The sequence below is a fragment of the Asparagus officinalis genome, chromosome 5 (assembly GCF_001876935.1).
Source record: "Asparagus officinalis chromosome 5, Aspof.V1, whole genome shotgun sequence".
Taxonomy (NCBI): domain Eukaryota; kingdom Viridiplantae; phylum Streptophyta; class Magnoliopsida; order Asparagales; family Asparagaceae; genus Asparagus; species Asparagus officinalis.
In genome coordinates, this window is record NC_033798.1 from 589,234 (window position 1) to 607,607 (window position 18,374).

At 38.2% G+C, this 18,374-nt stretch overlaps 1 long non-coding RNA gene across 1 annotated transcript; it reads right to left on the bottom strand.

Annotated features, from left to right (window-relative positions):
• LOC109842812 lies at positions 9,856–10,416 on the bottom strand. Its single transcript, XR_002247404.1, has 3 exons — positions 10,307–10,416; positions 9,987–10,058; positions 9,856–9,892 (listed from the first exon to the last, which is right to left on the bottom strand). It is a non-coding gene; the product is annotated as an uncharacterized LOC109842812 (long non-coding RNA).

The following is an 18,374-nucleotide window of genomic DNA, read 5'->3' on the forward strand; positions in this document are numbered from 1 at the left end:
TGTACTTTTTTGATGTATGCAGAAGATATACAGTTTTGAAGAAATGAGATAATTTGGTCATAAATTGGTCAAAGTTTTGTGACCAAAAAAGTTTGATTGTTGTAAGGACATATAGTTCTAAACTTACTGTTTATTGGATTTACCCTTGAATTCCGTGTTGAATTTAGTTTACCTGTTAGAGCATCTCCAACCCTACTCTTCAAATTCCACTCTCCAAATTGGAATATTCCTAAAATATTCTAAATTGGAATATTTTAGGAATATTCCAATTTGGAGAGTGGAAATTGGAGATTTGCTCCAACCCCCACTCTCTAAATATTTTTTATTATTTTTTTGTCAAAAAGGGATATAAATTAATAATGTTGGATATAGTTTACATTAATAATTTTATTTTTAATAATTTGTTTGGAAAAAAATAAAAACATTAGAAAGGTGTCAGCGAGAGCTTTAAAAATGAACACAATATTAATAATACAATACAACATATTAAAAAAATAAAATATGAAATAACAGTGACAAATCATACATCGATAGAACAAGGAAGCAAACATAAATTGTCCAATGGCTTGGGCGGTTTAGACTGCATGCATTGAAAATGGAAAACTATCCAACGGCTTGGGCGGGACAGTACTCGGGACGTTACAGATGCCCAACAATGATTCTCGAGGCAGTAGCCTCATATGACTTATGGATATGACATGTTTTTTTTTGGATTACCAAGATCTAACAATGATATTAATGTACTACAATCTTCAAATTTGTTTGACCAACTAGCACAAGGTATTTCCTCTCATGCTAATTATAGTATTTTAGAAAAGAATTATGATACAGGTTATTACTTGTCCAATGGGATATACCCCAAATGGTTTACTCTTGTACAAACAATATCCTAACCACAAGGGCCTAAGAGGCCGCTCTTTGCTGCTATGCAAGAAGGATATCGGAAAGATGTACAACGGGCTTTCGGTGTTCTTCAGTCATGATTTGCCATTATCAAGGGACCATCATGTTTTTGGGACAAATGGGGACTACACGACATAATGACTGCTTGTATTATATTACATAACATGACCGTGGAGGATGAACGTGATGCGAAACCAGAGATTATTGTTCATGATGAATCTTCGAGACCTGAAGAGATGGAGATTGATGATGCCGAACGATTCCAACGATTCCTCAATCGACATAGGAAGATTCAAGATAGGGAAGCTCATTTTATGATTCGGAACGCGCTAATTGAGCTTTTATGGCAGAGGCACAGTAACGAAGGAATGTAATTTAAATATTATAATTTATGTTTGTATTTTCTTATGGGGTAAGTTAAATAGATCCCCATATTTAAATTTTCATGTCTGATACTTATTTATTTAATTTAAAAAATAATAATTTTATACTAATAATAAAAAAATTAATCTTAGTTTCATTTTGAAGGTCTTGACAAGATCTTTCCAAATATATAATTATTTTAAAAATTAAATTAATAATTTTTAACTATTTTATTTGAAATTAAACATCTAATTTAAATTACTAAGAATGATGGCAAAGTGGTAATTTTTAAGAAAGCAAATAGTTAAAAGTGGTAAAGTTGTAAATAATAAAAGTTTAAATAGTGATTTGGAGAGTCTTTCAAAATTCTAGCTTCACTCTCTAAATTTGGGGAGTGGACCATCTCCAAATTTGGAGAGTGATTGGAGAGGATTTACTCTCCAAATTTGGAGGGATGGAGATTTTGTCAAGTGATTGGAGATGCTCTTATTGGCATTATATGTAACATGTACACTGTTGTACAGATGCAACGAAACGGATAAGGAGTTAATACTGATATCCTCGTATTTATATGCATCTGGATATATATCAATGATTTTATCACTAAATTTTTAATTAAAACAATGAATCCCATCTTTAATTTTACTGTACATATCAATTAAAAAACTATTTTTTTGTTGTATCTCGTAGTGCCAATTGCATTCCAATCTATTTCAGCCCGTCAGATAAGGGATAAAGGGTAACCGAGGCCCAAATAACAGCCTAGCCCGCTTACTTCTGGGCTCGTGCGCATGTTAAGTTTACTATATTTGCTGTTGATATAAGGGACAGATTTATAGAGAGACCAAAAATTAAATTAAATTATAAATTCAACCAGTTCTAATTTAATTACAAAAAATGCTGGTTAGGGTTTAAGATTTCTGACCCGAGATTGATATTACCAGGTGCTTTTTGCATGTAAAAATACTCAGAACTCCCAATTTAAGAGCTAGCGTTTAGAATTGACGAACTCTTAGCAAGTTTGTTGAATTTTGTAATTGAATATAAGCCGTATGGACTTACGATTCAATTTTGAATATGTTTTTTTAGAATATTTTCATGAATGCTTCTCCAGTAAAAGGAATTCAGAAAAATGACATGGTTTGTTTAGGTTTGTCTAAAAGACATATAAAAACTTTAAAATATAGTCAAATAATAATTATCTCAGGAAAAACCTATATTCCAAAAGAAAAATGAGAAACGTTTGATGCGAGCTATAGTGTAAAAATGATTTATGGGATTGGATGGATTGATGCAGTTTCAGATTGATCCGACGGTCCAGGTTTATTTGCCACGCCATAATGAAATGTAGTAAAAAATTACTGCATAACCGAGCACCAGATTCCTTAAAGAGATCCAGGGGAACACCAGACCGGGAGAGCGCGCGGACCCCACCGGACCCTTCTGGCCTCAAGATCCTGTCGATCTCTCCTCATTCTCATTCCCCTCGTCGATCTCTCGCTCTCGCTCTCTCTCTCTCCCCATTTCTTACTTCATCAAAATAGAGAAAACTCTCACTCTCTTCAGTAACGGATCCTAATCAAATCAAGAAACCCTAGATCTAGGGTTAGGGTTTCCCCTCCCTCTATCTCCCATGGCGTGCATCAAGAGCGCGTCGCGATCGGCGCTAGTCGCCTTCGCCCGAGGCCCCTCCTCGCCGCCGAACATGCGGCGCCTGCGTCGATTCTCTTCACTTCCTCGCAACTCGGTTTCAGACCCGACTTCCCATCTGTATGCTTCGATTCCCTTCCGCGGCGCTGTTTCGAGCACTGAGCGATTCAACTCGCTTATCGTGGTCGAAGCCGTGGCGGCGTCGGATAGTACCGTTAGCCGGCTTGTTGCTGGTGGACTGAATGATGGAAGCATTGGTGTTTGGAATCCACGCAAGTTGATCGGGTAATTTTGAACGATTTGGTTAATTTTTCTTCAGATCTGTTGTATTTGTTGATAATTCTGTTAGTACTGTTAATTACGTGTGAATAATTCTCCAATATCTAGATCTGTTTTCAATTATAAAGTAGAATTTTATCAGTTCATGAGAGAGTTTCGTCATTTTTAATCTGGCTTCGTAATCTGAAACATCTGGATCTAGTTTCGGTATTGCTACAATCTGTGGCCAGATGCAATTTAAGATTGTGTAATGATGTATAAAAAGACTTCATGCGTTTCAGAAATCTGTGGTAGATAGCAAATTTGCTTTATTTCCCATAAATGTGTCTGAAATATAAAATGTACCTAATCTTTTCATAGGTTGCTGGAATGCTATTTTAGGTTCGCTAATGCACCACTTGATCGTGTGAAGCTACTTTGCCTTGCTTGAGTATTACTCAAGGTTTTAAATGTCGGATGTCGGTGACATGTTGGACGGCTAAAATTCATGACGGATTGCGGAAATCGTTAAAATATTGGGGATATTTAGTAAATATAGGATTACTATATAGTGTGCATATATGTAATATGATGTCCTAAATACAATCTACACATAATTAGTATAATCTAGTAATCTACAGTCTAAACATAGAAAAAGATAAATAACATATGATGTTTAGGATCACTAACAAATTCTAGATACTTGCTTCTCGATCACAATAGAGAGAGCTACTCTAGAACCCTTCTTTGTTGTTTGATCCTTGTTTGCAACACTGCGAGTGGTTGAAACCTCAATCCGGTGTCGAAATTTAGCGGGAAATGCTTGGCCTATTTTTGCCCTACAGACAGTGGCGTAGCCAGGAATTTTTTTTGCCCTGGGCGAAAAAATAATCCTGGCTGGCGATAAATCTCAAGGCGCAAACATCGGCGAAGGAGATGACTCGTCCTCCTGCTCCTCCGTCGTCGGAGTCGGCATAAAACCTAGCTTTAAGCGGAGTGCGGTAAAAGACTGTTGTAGGAACTCAAAGGGATTGTGTCGAGTAAGAGGAAGTAGAGGAGGCCGATGTTGACAGTTGTGTCGAGCACCGTCAGGCTATACTTTTTATTTGTGTTACTATTGTTTAATCTTTTACAAATAAAACGACACTTTTATATGTGTCATAAATTAAATGTTGACACATACAGCTTTTGTTGTAGTGCTCATAGCTTCTTTCCATTGTCCTCGAGTAGAATGACCAAAGATAATACAAGTATAGGTATTGCAAAAAGTAAATCTTAGATAGCATTATACATCGGCCCTTGTTTGCATAGAGCGCCATGTTGTAAGTGAATGCGTCAGGCTCAACATCACATTGTATTTTCATCTTCTTCTCCCTCTCTCTCTCTCTATATATATATATATATATACACACACCAAAATCTTGCCCTGGGCAGCTGCCCAGGGCAACTCTCATGTGGTTACGCCACTGCCTACAGAGGAAGCGCAGGAGAAAGAGCGAAGCAATCTTTTTTTGGGGCGCGATTTTACCCTAGACACGCCGTTATCCGAATCAAAGAGGATTATCCAACGCCGACAAGCGCATGAAGCGAATCGGCAAACTGTTGATGACACGACAACGAACCACCGCAATGGAAAACACCAAGTGGACCGCATGCGTTAATCAACTCAAAGCGTACAAACGCACCCAACAGTCAGTTAACACGCACGCATCATTCAGCTCGTGCATGTCAATCAGTGCGCGCGTCAGTCAATTCACGATGGTGTTAATCAACGTACATTAATCAACTCGTGTGGAGCATAAAAGTCAACACGACGGATGAGTAAACAAAACGGGAGAAACTACAAGTCCCGGAAGATCGGAAAAGTCGTAAAAACACAAGAAATCAGCGAAACTCAGCGCGCCGCGCGAGACGGACCAAACCGACCCGCGCCCACGCGGGTCGGCCAAGTCCGACCCGCGGCGGCGCGGGTCGGACAAAGCCCGACCCGAGGGTGTGCGACCAGCGTGCGGCGGCGGGTCGACAAAGCCGACGGCCGCCCACGCGGGTCGGCCAAGTCCGAAGCCGTGGCCGGGGCCCGAGGCGGGCGGGTCGGCGCGAAGTCTGAGCAACGGCGCGGGCGACCCTGACGCGGAGTCGGACCAAGCCCGACCCGCGCCGGTGCGCAGGAGGTCGTGGCGGCGACCGGCCAGCGAGCGGCGCGGTCGGCCAGTCCGACCCGCGCTCGGAGCGACGGGTCGGACCGGCGCGCTCGGCCGCCCCCGCGCAAAAGGCGGGTGCAGACTTTGTCCTGCGCGCGGCTGTTTTGACGCCAGGTTCGGTTTTGATTGGTTTTTCTCGAGATTTGTTGGTTGCCTGAGCATCCAAACTAACTTTGGATATAATCTACAAACGTGATTAGGCTGTTATTGACAAAAGATAAGGCCAAATCACTTGTTCTCATCCAAATAACCGCTTCCGAAGCCCTATAAATACAAGCATAGGGCCTCCTTTCAGGAAGGACGATTGATTATCAAGACGAGGAGGTGCTGCCGGATTGTGGAGTCAAAGGAGCACGAATTTCAGCAAGGGTTGACAGATCTTGGCGAGTTCTTCGGCATAAAGAAGGAGAGTTCGAGAGATCCGACACCCATTCCCGTCCGTCCCTTGAGATTAGGCTTGGTCTTAATCTCGAGAAGAGCCCTGATTTCGCTTGGTCGATCTCAGCGCTTCAAATCAAATACTTCCTCGGTGAAGACGAAGCTCTGCCGAATTTTTCATCAACCGGATCCAGATCAAAGGCGGTCCACGGATAAACCCCGGCACAGGCAAAGATCCCACGCAAGCAGAAGACCGATAAACAATCTCTGCGTTTGTTTTGACGAGAGTTGTAACTTTTTGTTTTCATTGTGTAAAAGTCTTATAAAAAGACAATCTTTTTGTTTTCATTGTAACGACTAAAGTTGTAATGAATACCATAATGAATACAACAATTTTCGACGCAAACAAGAAACACATGCACCTGCAAGATAAAAAAGAAGGTGGCATTAATTTTTAAGAATATGATATATTCCTAAATTTAGAAGTATGCTTAGTAATAACTAAACATGAGTAATAACTAAACATGAGGCCAAATTTGCAGAATATAAGCAGGATTCACAAATACAGTTGTGCAAATTAGCCTAGTAGGCAGTTGATCTAGCCTGACCGAATCATGTTTTTCATAGATTCACAAATAATGTTAAAGCGTCAGGATATTAAAAAAAAGGTAAATTCCTAAAAGTACTTCAGCAAACAAATCCTCCACAAGCATACACTTTATTAGACTGAGAACATGCCCAATATTAGTCCTAATTTGATCTAAACTATTAGACTCTTTCTTGTATACCGAAATCTGCTTTTACTCTTGCATAGCTATAGTGATTTATTTTTCCTTATATAAGATCAGATGCTTACATTACTCATATTCTTCTTTCATCCAGACATATCAACATCAGCACAGTAAACAAATGAGTTGCTCTGCAAAGGCTCAGCTGCTCTCAAATACCCTTTACTACAAGCGTTTCTTCCCATACTACGCTTTCAATGTTCTGGGGGGCCTTGACAATGAAGGTTGAGTCGGTTTCAAACTTATGTTTTTTGACTTCATCAAACTCTCAATGCTTATCCACCTTATCATCTTCAGGGAAGGGTTGTGTGTTCACATATGATGCTGTTGGATCTTATGAGAGGGTTGGTTACAGTGCCCAAGGTTCCGGATCAACGCTCATCATGCCAGTGTTGGACAACCAACTAAAATCTCCGAGTCCTCTCTTATGTTCTTTTAACACCCCATGCATACAGTCAAGTATCAATATACACAAGACACATACACATGCACAAGACACATACACACATGAGAAGACTTATAGCAATAATTTTCTTGTTATTTTCAATCATGCACAAGACACATACACACATACAGTCAAGTATATATAGAGTTATTATGAAGCAATCATGCACAAGACACATACACACATACAGTCAAGTATATATAGAGTTATTATGAAGAAACTTTTGTGTGTTAAGCGCATAAAATAATACACACATACAGTCAAGTATATATAGAGTTATTATGAAGAAACTTTTGTGTGTTAAGCGCATAAAATAATGGAGCGCACAAGACACATACACACATACAATTAACTAACTTACCTCATAAAATCAAGAGTCCTCAGCATCGTCAAGTTCCCTCCTCTGCACGCCACTACTGCTTCCTCCAGCAAGTCCAGCCTGAAAATAAATAGATTTACATTTAGAGAATGAAATTCAACAAAATAAGACATATTATTAATTTACCTGTGTGCCAACGTCTAAATCTAATTGGTCCAAAACTTCTTCAAATAATTCAGCTGAAATCTTCTCGGACAAGCATAAAACGATGTGTGTAAAAACATCGTCGCTAGTAGGGGATGGAGGCAAATCTGAACACATAGCTGTCATCATCTGCATGAGTAATGTACGCTCGATCTTACCGCGCAGATAACGGTTGACGCGCATAATTATAGAAGTGGTGTGAGTTCTGTTTGATGATGTTGTCGCAGTCGAGGTTGTCGAGGACGCCGTGGAGGATTTTCTGGAAGTACCCCGCTGAGCTCCAACCCCCATCAATGGAAATCTGTCTCGGTTATTATACCCCATCACATTCATTGCAATGACATTATTTTCCTCTCTAGACAAGACATGAGGGTCATCAACAGCTTCTTGGGTAGCATGTAGTGCTGCATCCTTCGACGCGACAGCAATATTATCCTAAATCACATAAGAAAAATAGATATATATTGAATTGTCAAATAATGAATGTGGCCCTATAAAAAGCCGTGGGTGGAAATAACTTATTTTTTTTAGGAAGCATGATTTCAAAGTACAACAGTTTAAACTATTAATTAATGAAATGTACAACAACGTAATAGTTATTACTTAATAATTTATTAAAAAATAATTACCACCAAAACCATGTTTGCTTTAATCTTGTCTTCATTTTTATATGTTGAGTGAAAGGTGTCGTAAGATAACTTTGCCTTCAAATCGATCGGCATTATGGGCTTCCCCTACAAAATATAATAGTAAATGTCGAAATTTGGTCATATTGAAGGTTGTAGCATGTGAATACATCAACTTTAAATATTATACTATGTCTCGACAATAACTATACTCAAGATTGGCAAAGGACGTCGATCCCAAGTAGTGGTCAAGCTTCCGCTTGCTATGTCGGTTCGTCGAGCCCTTCTTAGATTTATTCTACAAAAATAAAAGGTGTTAAAAATGAATTGCATTTACAATATGCTTTTGTACGCAACATGATAATGTACTCATACCTGTGCGGACTCGGTATCCTAATAAAAAAGAAGAGCCGTGAAATGATCAAGATCCACCCTCTCATCGAGATTTAAAAATCTCTACCAATCTTGGGTATATTTATCATATGTTGATGTCTTCAACTCATGTCGCCACTGTTTGAGCACGGCCTCAACTTTGATATTGAAAACATAGTGCCACGCCCCAAGGTAGTCCTCAAGACAATAGTATTCCTATAATTTTGTATCTAGATATATAAGATATCTAAGCAGCGAAGTAATGCAAAATCATTTCTACAAAACTTTTAACAAAAACAACGCACAGAAAAAATTCAATATCTACAGCATTAACACGGGTAAAAGATGCAACATGGAAGTAGCCAACTTTCTACCTAAACTAACTTCCTAAATAGACTAAGTGTTAACAAGAAGGAATGATCGAGGAATTGGAATTGTCACAAACATGTGCTTTCACAAGGGTTACCTAGATGTTGCGCAGTAGAACATGAAATTTACTAGCCATTTTGTGTTTGAATTTTCTGTTTGTGGTGTGAGTTCTGTGCTCCTCCACTTTGTTGAATTTTCTGTTTGTGGTGTGAGTTCTGTGCTCCTCCACTTTGTATGAGTGTGTGTACACGTGTATGTCCAAGATATTTGTGAGTGGTGTGAGTTCTGTGCTCCTCCACTTTGTATGAGTGTGTGTACACGTGTATGTCCAAGATATTTGTGAGTTTTAATATCTGCCTATGTCCATGCCTTCACGGTGCATGTATGTCATTGCAAATACTAGGACAAATTGATTGTATATGTCATTACAAACATTTTGTAAATGTATTCTATATCAAAAAATACCAAAGTAATGATCATTTACCATCAGTTCTCTCCATATTTCCTCGTATGCGGACCATGGAAGCTCCTTGAATTTGAAGTATGGGTTTATGATTTGGGCCCGCCGTACTAAAACGCCGATGTAGTTATTAAATTTTTTTGACCACGGGCCGATCGGCTAGTTATCAACCCACTGAAGTATTCCCCGAAAGCCTCTCGGTGCCTGTTTGGAATCAGGCTTGCTTCCACCACGTCCTCCCGGTCGATTTGCATCTCGTTTTTCCCCTACATTGACAATAGAAGTTAAGTATAAAAAGGCAAAAACAATGAGACAAAATTATTATATTTACCTCTCTCCACTTCTCTATCCCTCGCAGCAATTGCAACTTTCTTTCTAACTTGCATCATAGGATTTAGTTCATCTAGCCTTTTGAGTGCAAGTGGATGATACTTCAAAGCATTAGTCTTTGATATGATCGAGTCTGGAGGCAATGGTAGATCGGAGATGTCAGGGGTCCACAAACGCAACTCAGTCCCCTGCGTATGATGTGAAGACGATGGTGTCCAAGAACCCTCTACAATGATTACAGAAGATAATCAATACGAGAAAATTGAAGGATCATTATATTGAGATGCAAAGTAAAAATGAATATATTGCGACACCATTACCTGTAGTGTGGGAGGGCTCTGCATGTGAATCAGTGGCTCCGGGTGAAGAATAATCGATGCCTGCCAAATTATCTATGCAAATAAAAAATAATATTGCTAACATGCAATAGATTTTAAATACAAAAGCTGGACGTTAAATATGATTGGATAAATATTACAAACACATATATGATTAATACCTATATTAGGCGAGAATGCTAGACTTGTGTCCCGAAGACGACCCGATAATTCCGCATCATCTACCCATATAAAAAGAGCTTAGCCTAAATGATGTTTCATATGTCTACTTTGAGTTGTACAAAGATAATTGAAATTCATACCTATATCCGTATGTGATGAAATGTGTGCCTCCTGAAGCTGTTCTGAGCCTAGGCTCGTAGATCGTGACCGATCACGCGATCGATCGAATAACCTCGAGTTCTTCATCTGTAAAATTGAATTAGGATAATTAAAGAAGAAATATCTGCCTACTAATTCACAAGATTAACATCTATTGCAATTAAACATTTAAATAACATCTGCACCTAAACTGACATATAGAATATACCTTCTACAACTTGCTATTTTCGTATCCCACGAGGTATTGCTTGTATTGTTCGGGCTATATTTAACGTTGTCTGCTTTCGTCTACTAGTACTTGATTCTAGTTGCACATCTGTCTCTGGTTCTCTGTCCCTGACTAAAATTAGGTTATTATCCTGAATCTCCGCATCTGTCATATCAAGCATGACATTCTGAGGGTAAGATAAATTCTGCCAAATTTCATCAGAAGAACCAATTGGTTCATTGTCCTCATCACTATCAGTGTTATTATTAGGGAGGACAATGGATCTTGGCTCCTTGTATAGCACGACCCAATCGGTGGCAACCTTTGGGTCTTTCACATAGAAGCACTGGTCCGCCTGTTCTGCGAATATGAACTTCTTATCTAGATATATCTCTTTGTCGAGGTTTACAAGTGTAAACCCATAATGATCCTTGCGCGGTTTGGCAGGACTCCATCGAACCTTAAACATGCAATAATTACGCTGACTTTTTTTACCATAGCCGTAAATTATCTCTATAATATCTTCCAACTGGCCATAATATAAGATGCCAGCTTCAACTGGGTTTTGATCTCTTACGCTAGAAAAATATTCCTAAGCAAAACAGCCCATGACCCCACAATTTTGTGTTACCCTCTTATCATCGGTCGCCACTGTTTTAAACTTATACCCATTAATGATGTGTTCACTATATCGTCTCACTTCATAGTAAGGACATTGTGCGTGAACTAAAATATCTTCAGAGATTATGACACCAGCAAGAACATCTTTATCAACCTAATTCAAGCATCAATTGAATAAAATGATCTCCGAGTTTGCTTAAAATTTTAAATACTACTTCCACGCTACTTACATCGGTTCTGAACCAATCGGGAAAATCTTTGATGTGTTTTTTTGGATATCATGTGCTGCATTCCCGCCTGATATTTCATTGTTAAGCTTCTCCAAATGTCGCCTATTTATACAACAATGAGATTATATTGGTACAATGAAAGTAAATAATTCATGTGTCATCCTATTCCTAAATTAATGTACATTACCTTCGATAATCGCTGAAAATGTCAAGATTATTCAATACATATGCATGAACCTGCTCCAAGTCAGATCTTGGATATTTTATGAGTTTCTTCTCCTTAGTTGGGGGCTGATCAGCTTTTATGCGATTGCGCATGTAACGTGATGCAAACATATGACATTCGTTGGTCATGTAACCTTCAGCCATAGAGCCCTCTGGATGAGCTCGATTGCGAACTAGGCGCTTCATAAACCCCAAATATCTATAGTAATTAAAATTTTATGAACTACAAATATCTAATCTAAGGAAAACCACGGAAAGGACAAATATTAGCTGTATACATTGCATATGAAATTAATGCACTGGGTGAAGTCCCTTACCTCTCAATTGGGTACATCCAACGATAAGATACAGGACCCGCAATGATTGCCTCGCTGGCTAGATGTTGAGTAACATGGACCATTGCCGTGAAAAAGGAAGGAAGAAATATTAACTCCAGGTTGCATAGAATTAATGATATTTCTGTTTCAAGCTTTTTAAATTCCTTCACATCTATAACTTTTGAGCACAATTTTCTGTGATATTTCTGTTTCAAGCTTTTTAAATTCCTTCACATCTATAACTTTTGAGCACAATTTTCTGAAGAACCCACAATACTCCATAATAATTTTCAATTCCTTCACATCTATAACTTTTGAGCACAATTTTCTGAAGAACCCACAATACTCCATAATAATTTTCAATGCTTCTTTCTCCATATTATTACGCAATGCAATCGGGAGCAATTGATGTAGAAGAACATGATAGTCATGGGTCTTTAGGCCTAAGAGCTTCCTCTCCTGCACCTGGACATTATTTGATATATTAGCTGAATACCCATCCGGTGATTTTACTGATTTGAGGACCTCACAAAATCACTGCATCTGCTCGGTCGACATCATAACACGAGAGGAAGGCTTATGTTTTTTCTTAAGTCCAACATCTTGTGCTTGCAAATCTTCCTGGATATTCAATGCAGCTAAGTCTTGTCAAGCCCTTAGGTCATCGTTTGACTTATTAGGATCTTGAAGGAGGGTTGAAACTATGTTGTCGCAAATATTTTTCTCAATATGCATGATTTGACTTATTAGGATCTTGAAGGAGGGTTGAAACTATGTTGTCGCAAATATTTTTCTCAATATGCATGACATCCAAGTTATGCCTGATTTTATATGTTGTCGCAAATATTTTTCTCAATATGCATGACATCCAAGTTATGCCTGATTTTAAGCTTTTGCCAATATGGCAGCTGGAAGAAGATACTAAATTTACTCCATCCCTTTGGTAATTTATCGACTCCATTATCAAGATGTGCCCGTTGGAATGCTCTCTTCCTCTTCAGTGTCTTTTTCTTTTTACCAGAGCCTCTAACTTTGAGTGAGTCGTACTTAGAATATCGGTTCTTACCAAATCTAATTTTAGGAAGATGCTCAAGTAACTTTACAATATCAGCACTAGTTATTGGACGTGGTTTATTCCTAGTCTCAACAGTGCCGTCAAACTTATTACTCAATTTTCTGTATTTGTAGCCCGAGGGCAACCATATCCTGTTGAACTAATAACAACACTTTCGACTATATGGTAAGTGAAGGCCTTCAAATTCTGGGTCACATACTGGACAAGCAAACTTGCCTTTTGTAGACCAACCAGAAATATTAGCATAAGCTGGAAAATCATTAATTGTCCACATTAGGATAGCACGAAGTCTAAACGACTCTTTAGCATGGGCATCATATATCAACATACCCTCTGACCATAACTGTTTTAGCTCATCAATTAAGGGCTCTAAGTAGACATCAATATCATTACCCGGTGCATGCTTACCCGGTATCAGTAATGAGAGTATCATATATGGTTGTTTCATACAAAGCAGTGGGGGTAAATTATATGGCATTAAGACAACTGGCCATGTAGACCAACCTGAACTCATAACCCCGAATGGATTGAATCCGTCGCTAGCAAGCCCAAGTCTGACATTTCTGCATTCATGAGCAAAATTGGGAAAAGTCTTATCAATATGCTTCCAAGCCTCTGCATCAGCTGGATGTCTCAGCTTACCATCTTCTATACGGTCTTCTTTGTGCCACCTCATGTTCTTAGCAGTATCTTTGTTCATATATAGACGTTGCAATCTGGAAACTAACGGGAAATGACGAAGCACCTTAGCTGGAATCATGCTCTGCTAGTACATTGACTCTGTCGGCTGCCTTGTTGAAGAGTGGGTTTGTTGTTTCCATCGAGAAACTCCACATGTTTGACATTCCTGAAGGTCTTTATTATCCTTGTAGTAGAAAATACAATCATTGGGACACACATCAATCTTATTGTAATCAAGCCCCAAATCGGAAACTATTTGCTTTGCCGCATAAGTTGTTTAAGGAATGCTACGCTCTCCTCCTGGAACTACCTTCCATAGTAAATCAAGAAGCATTTCAAAATAAGTATTTGCCATTCCACTGAGGCTCTTAATATGTAAGAGCTCCAACATAAATGAAAATCTGGAGTACTCGGTGCAACCCTCATACAAATCCTTTTCACTATCCTCTAGTAGTTTCATTATACGATCCAAGTCCTCAGGAGCATGAGCGTCTTAGACATCAACTATGATATCATCTTCATTGTCATTGTTAATATCATATTCGGTATGGTCAGGTCCAATATCAGTCTGTAAATTTACGTCTGTATCATCTATCCTGACACCATGACTGGTATCGACATGCACATCCGGGACTTCATCTTCGGTACGGCCTTCCCCGTGATAGGACCAATATTTATATTCCTCATAAAAACCAGAGTTCGCTAAGTGACTTTGTATTTCATCTTTATTTTTTAGCTTCATATTCTTACACCTATAACAGGGGTAGTACATTGCACCGCTACTTAAATTTTTTGGGTTCATTTTGGCATACTTCATGAAGGCTTCACATCCATCCCTATAACGTTGATCACGAAACCGTTCACTCCTAGGGATATCTATCCATGACTTGTTAGGAATTTTCCTCATCTGTAGGTAATATATATTTAGAAACTCTATTTGAGAATAGATAGTATACCCATAAATTTTAAACTATTCAAAACATATGTTTGTGCATTTAAGTATCGGCATTAAGGTATGTTTGAAACTTATTAAGGTATGGAGACTAATTAGCACACTCTAACGGCTATCATAGGAAGGCTTCTATCCCATTAAGAATATAATAGTGCTTACATCCAACTTTATATACTTTGTATATTTTCATTTCTTAAAAATTTCGACAACACCTACCCGCTGTTCTCCCTGTATACTGTGCGGATGTTATTATGCACACTGACAACATATCAAAACGCAGAACAACATATGCTTATTGTACACGGAGAACAACAGGTACGGGCTGCCAAAATTTTTAAGAAATGAAATCATACAAAATATACAAAGTTGGATGTATGCACTACTATGTTCCTAACCCGTCCGAGAAGGACAGATCCAATAATTACAAATTTCTATACCAGTTCATTTCTATTATAATATAAAGTGAACGATCAATTTCGAGTAGAAAAATTTACCTCTTACCCAAATTTGACTCGTTCATCTTATATTATAACCTCAAAGAATTGGCTGTAATTAATGGACGGGAGTCTAGGGCTAACGTTATATTTTTTACCTAAATTGGATATATAACACATTATTATATAATATTGCGTTATATAGCACTCTATTTTTTGAAAATTTTTTCTTCCATAACTCACACATTTTCACCATAATACACAACAAATAGTTAGATATAGTGGAAATGAAACAAATATGAAAACTCTATCTAAAACCTTTTGATATAGTATAAGTACAGTCAATAAACAATAAAAGAAAGAGAAGTAGATAAAGTTACAACAAGCATTAGATCAGGTTCAGAACGCATATAAACAATGCCTTGATAAATTAGAAGAATACAAGCAACCCCCCTGAAAACTCGAAAACTACTAACAACCCTCTTTAAAATTTATAAATTACAAACAACCTCCCTATAAAATCTAAATATTATAAATAATCTCCTAAAAATCTATAAATTATAAACCCCAAAAAATATGAAAATTACAAAGACAATTAATAAAAACGTAAAAAAATACAAATAACCGTCTGAAAAATATGAAACTACAAACAACATGATGAGAAATCTAAAAATTGCGAACATATCCTTAATATTTGAAAAATTAGAAAAGGACCATGAAAATTCAAAAATCACAGGCAACGTCCTTTAATATCCAAAAACTACAAAGATCCTCCAAAAAAATCAAAAAATTACAAACAAACCCTTGAAAAATAATCTGAAAATTATAAGGAAACATTATTGGGAGCTTCTGCTGAAAGTCACTGGGGTTAAGTGACAAAATTTAAACTTAAGAGGGGTTTTATGCTAAAGTTTATTGAGGGGGTATTTTCATCATTTGACCACACAATTGAATTTAGAAGCATGGACATTACCAAGAAAGAAACTCTTTGAGAACATAGGATACTAATGAAAGAAACTAGACTCACCTGTGCAAACATAGGCATACCACTTGTCTATCTAAACATGAAATTTCAAGTTTGTGATGCTTATGGGAAAGGATTAATGTTTCTTTTTAAAGCTTGGCTGATTTCTTTTTCTTGCATGGTTGGGATCAATTTCAGGCAAGAGGAGAGCACTGATCCCTCCAAATGTCGGGTACATCAATGAGACCCTGAAATCAATCCCTAAGGAGGTATGACTTCTAATTACTTTTTTCATTGGGTTAATTACGGATACACTCCATGTACTATGATTGTACCTCCTAAGCTATTTCATTAGCACTTACACCCTTTGAACATTAAGACGACGTTACTTTTTCACCCTCAATTTAAAAAGCAATTTAGTCTTCATTAGCACTTTTTCACCTTCAGCAGATCTAAATCAGGTCAAGAACAGATTTTGACTAAAAAATCAACAAATTTGTCAAAAAATCATCACTTAAAACCTTAAATCTAACAATATTCTACCAGATCTACAACAAATACAACGAAATATCCCAAGATCTGCTGAAAAACTAAGCAACACAACACTAACATAACAGTCAAATTATAATCCTCTTTCACCAAAATTTCAGCTCAGAAGTTCAAATAGATCAAGAATAGACAAAAAATTAAAGAAATGATAGAGAGATTAGGGTTCACACCAGAGTTTGAACTGGATGGCGAGGACGGGACGGCGAGGATGGGAGGGAGGCGACAGCGACGACGACGACGATGCAGATGATCGCGGAGGGAGGTGACGACGACACAGATGGACGACGATGCTGATAGCGCTTCGAGGAGGGAGGTGACGACGACGCTCACGGACAAGAGAGAGAAAGGATCGATGAAATTTTGGGAATTTAGGGGCCAGATCTGGGATTTTCTTGTTATAAAGGGTACCGATTATCCTAGATGGAATTTTCCGTCTAGGATGTATCCTAGACGGAAATTTTCATCTAGGATAGTCAGTAAATTTCAAAAAAAAATTAAACAAATTAATTCCGTCTACAATACTATTCTAGACGGAAATTTCCATCTAGAATATTATATTGTAGACGAAAAACCCTTGACCGAATTTTTTCGTCTAGTATAGTTTTCTTAGACGGAAAATTTTCCATTTGGGATACTCCGTCTAGGATACTTGTACTTTTACTAGTGTCAGCGATAAAGAAGCTTCAAAAAAAAGACAAATGGAGAAAAGCTATAGACGACGAGATCGAGGCAATCAGAAGAAATGACACATAGGAGCTCACTACCTTGCCCGAAGGTCATAAACCCATTAGAGTAAAGTGGATGTACAAGACGAAGACAAATCAAGATGGTAAAGTCAAGAAGTACAAAGCCAAGCTCGTAGCAAAAGGCTATAGTCAGCGAGAAGGAGTTGACTATGAAGAAGTGTTCGCACCAGTCGCGAGGATCGACACCATCCGACTCATTATCACATTAGCTGCACAGAACTGGTAGAAGATCTACCAGATGGATGTGAAGTCTACATTCCTAATGTCTACATCAAGCAACCACTGAGGTACAAGGTGAAGAACTAAGAAGATAAAGTCTTTAAGCTGAAGAAGGCATTGTATATATTGAAGCAAGCACCCAGGGTGTGGAATGCTAGAATCGATGCATACTTTTAGAAGAACGGATTCCAGCAGAGTCCATATGAGCACTCTCTCTATACCAAGAAGAAGGATGGAGACATTATGATCGTATGTCTCTACGTGGATGACATGATCTTCATCGAGAACAATCCGAAAATGTTCGAGGAGCTTAAGAAGAACATGATCAGGGGGTTCAAGATGACTAACATTGGAAAAATGTCACTTTCTTAGAGTAGAAGTATCGCAATCTAAGAGAGAAATCTTCATCTCTCAAAAAAGTACGCAAAGGAGATCCTCTAGAAGTTTAACATGAGCAATTGCAATCTAGTCATAACTCCTGCAAAAGTCGGAGTGAAGCTGAGGTGAGACTCACCAGGAAGCTTTATTGATCCAACTCCATACAAGACTTTAGTCAGAAGCTTACGCTACCTAACCGTCACATGGCTTGACCTAGTGTTCGCGATAGGACTGGTGAACAGATATATGGAGGAGCCAAGGCAAGAGCACTTCAAGGCAGCCAAGAGGATTCTTAGTTATGTCTGAGAAAGTATTGATCAAGGATTATTCTATACACAGTGTGCAAACTCAAGATTAGTCGGCTACACCGACAACGATTATGGTGGAGATTTAGATGAAAGAAAGAGCACACCTGGCTACATGTTCAATATAGGATCAACAGCATTCTCA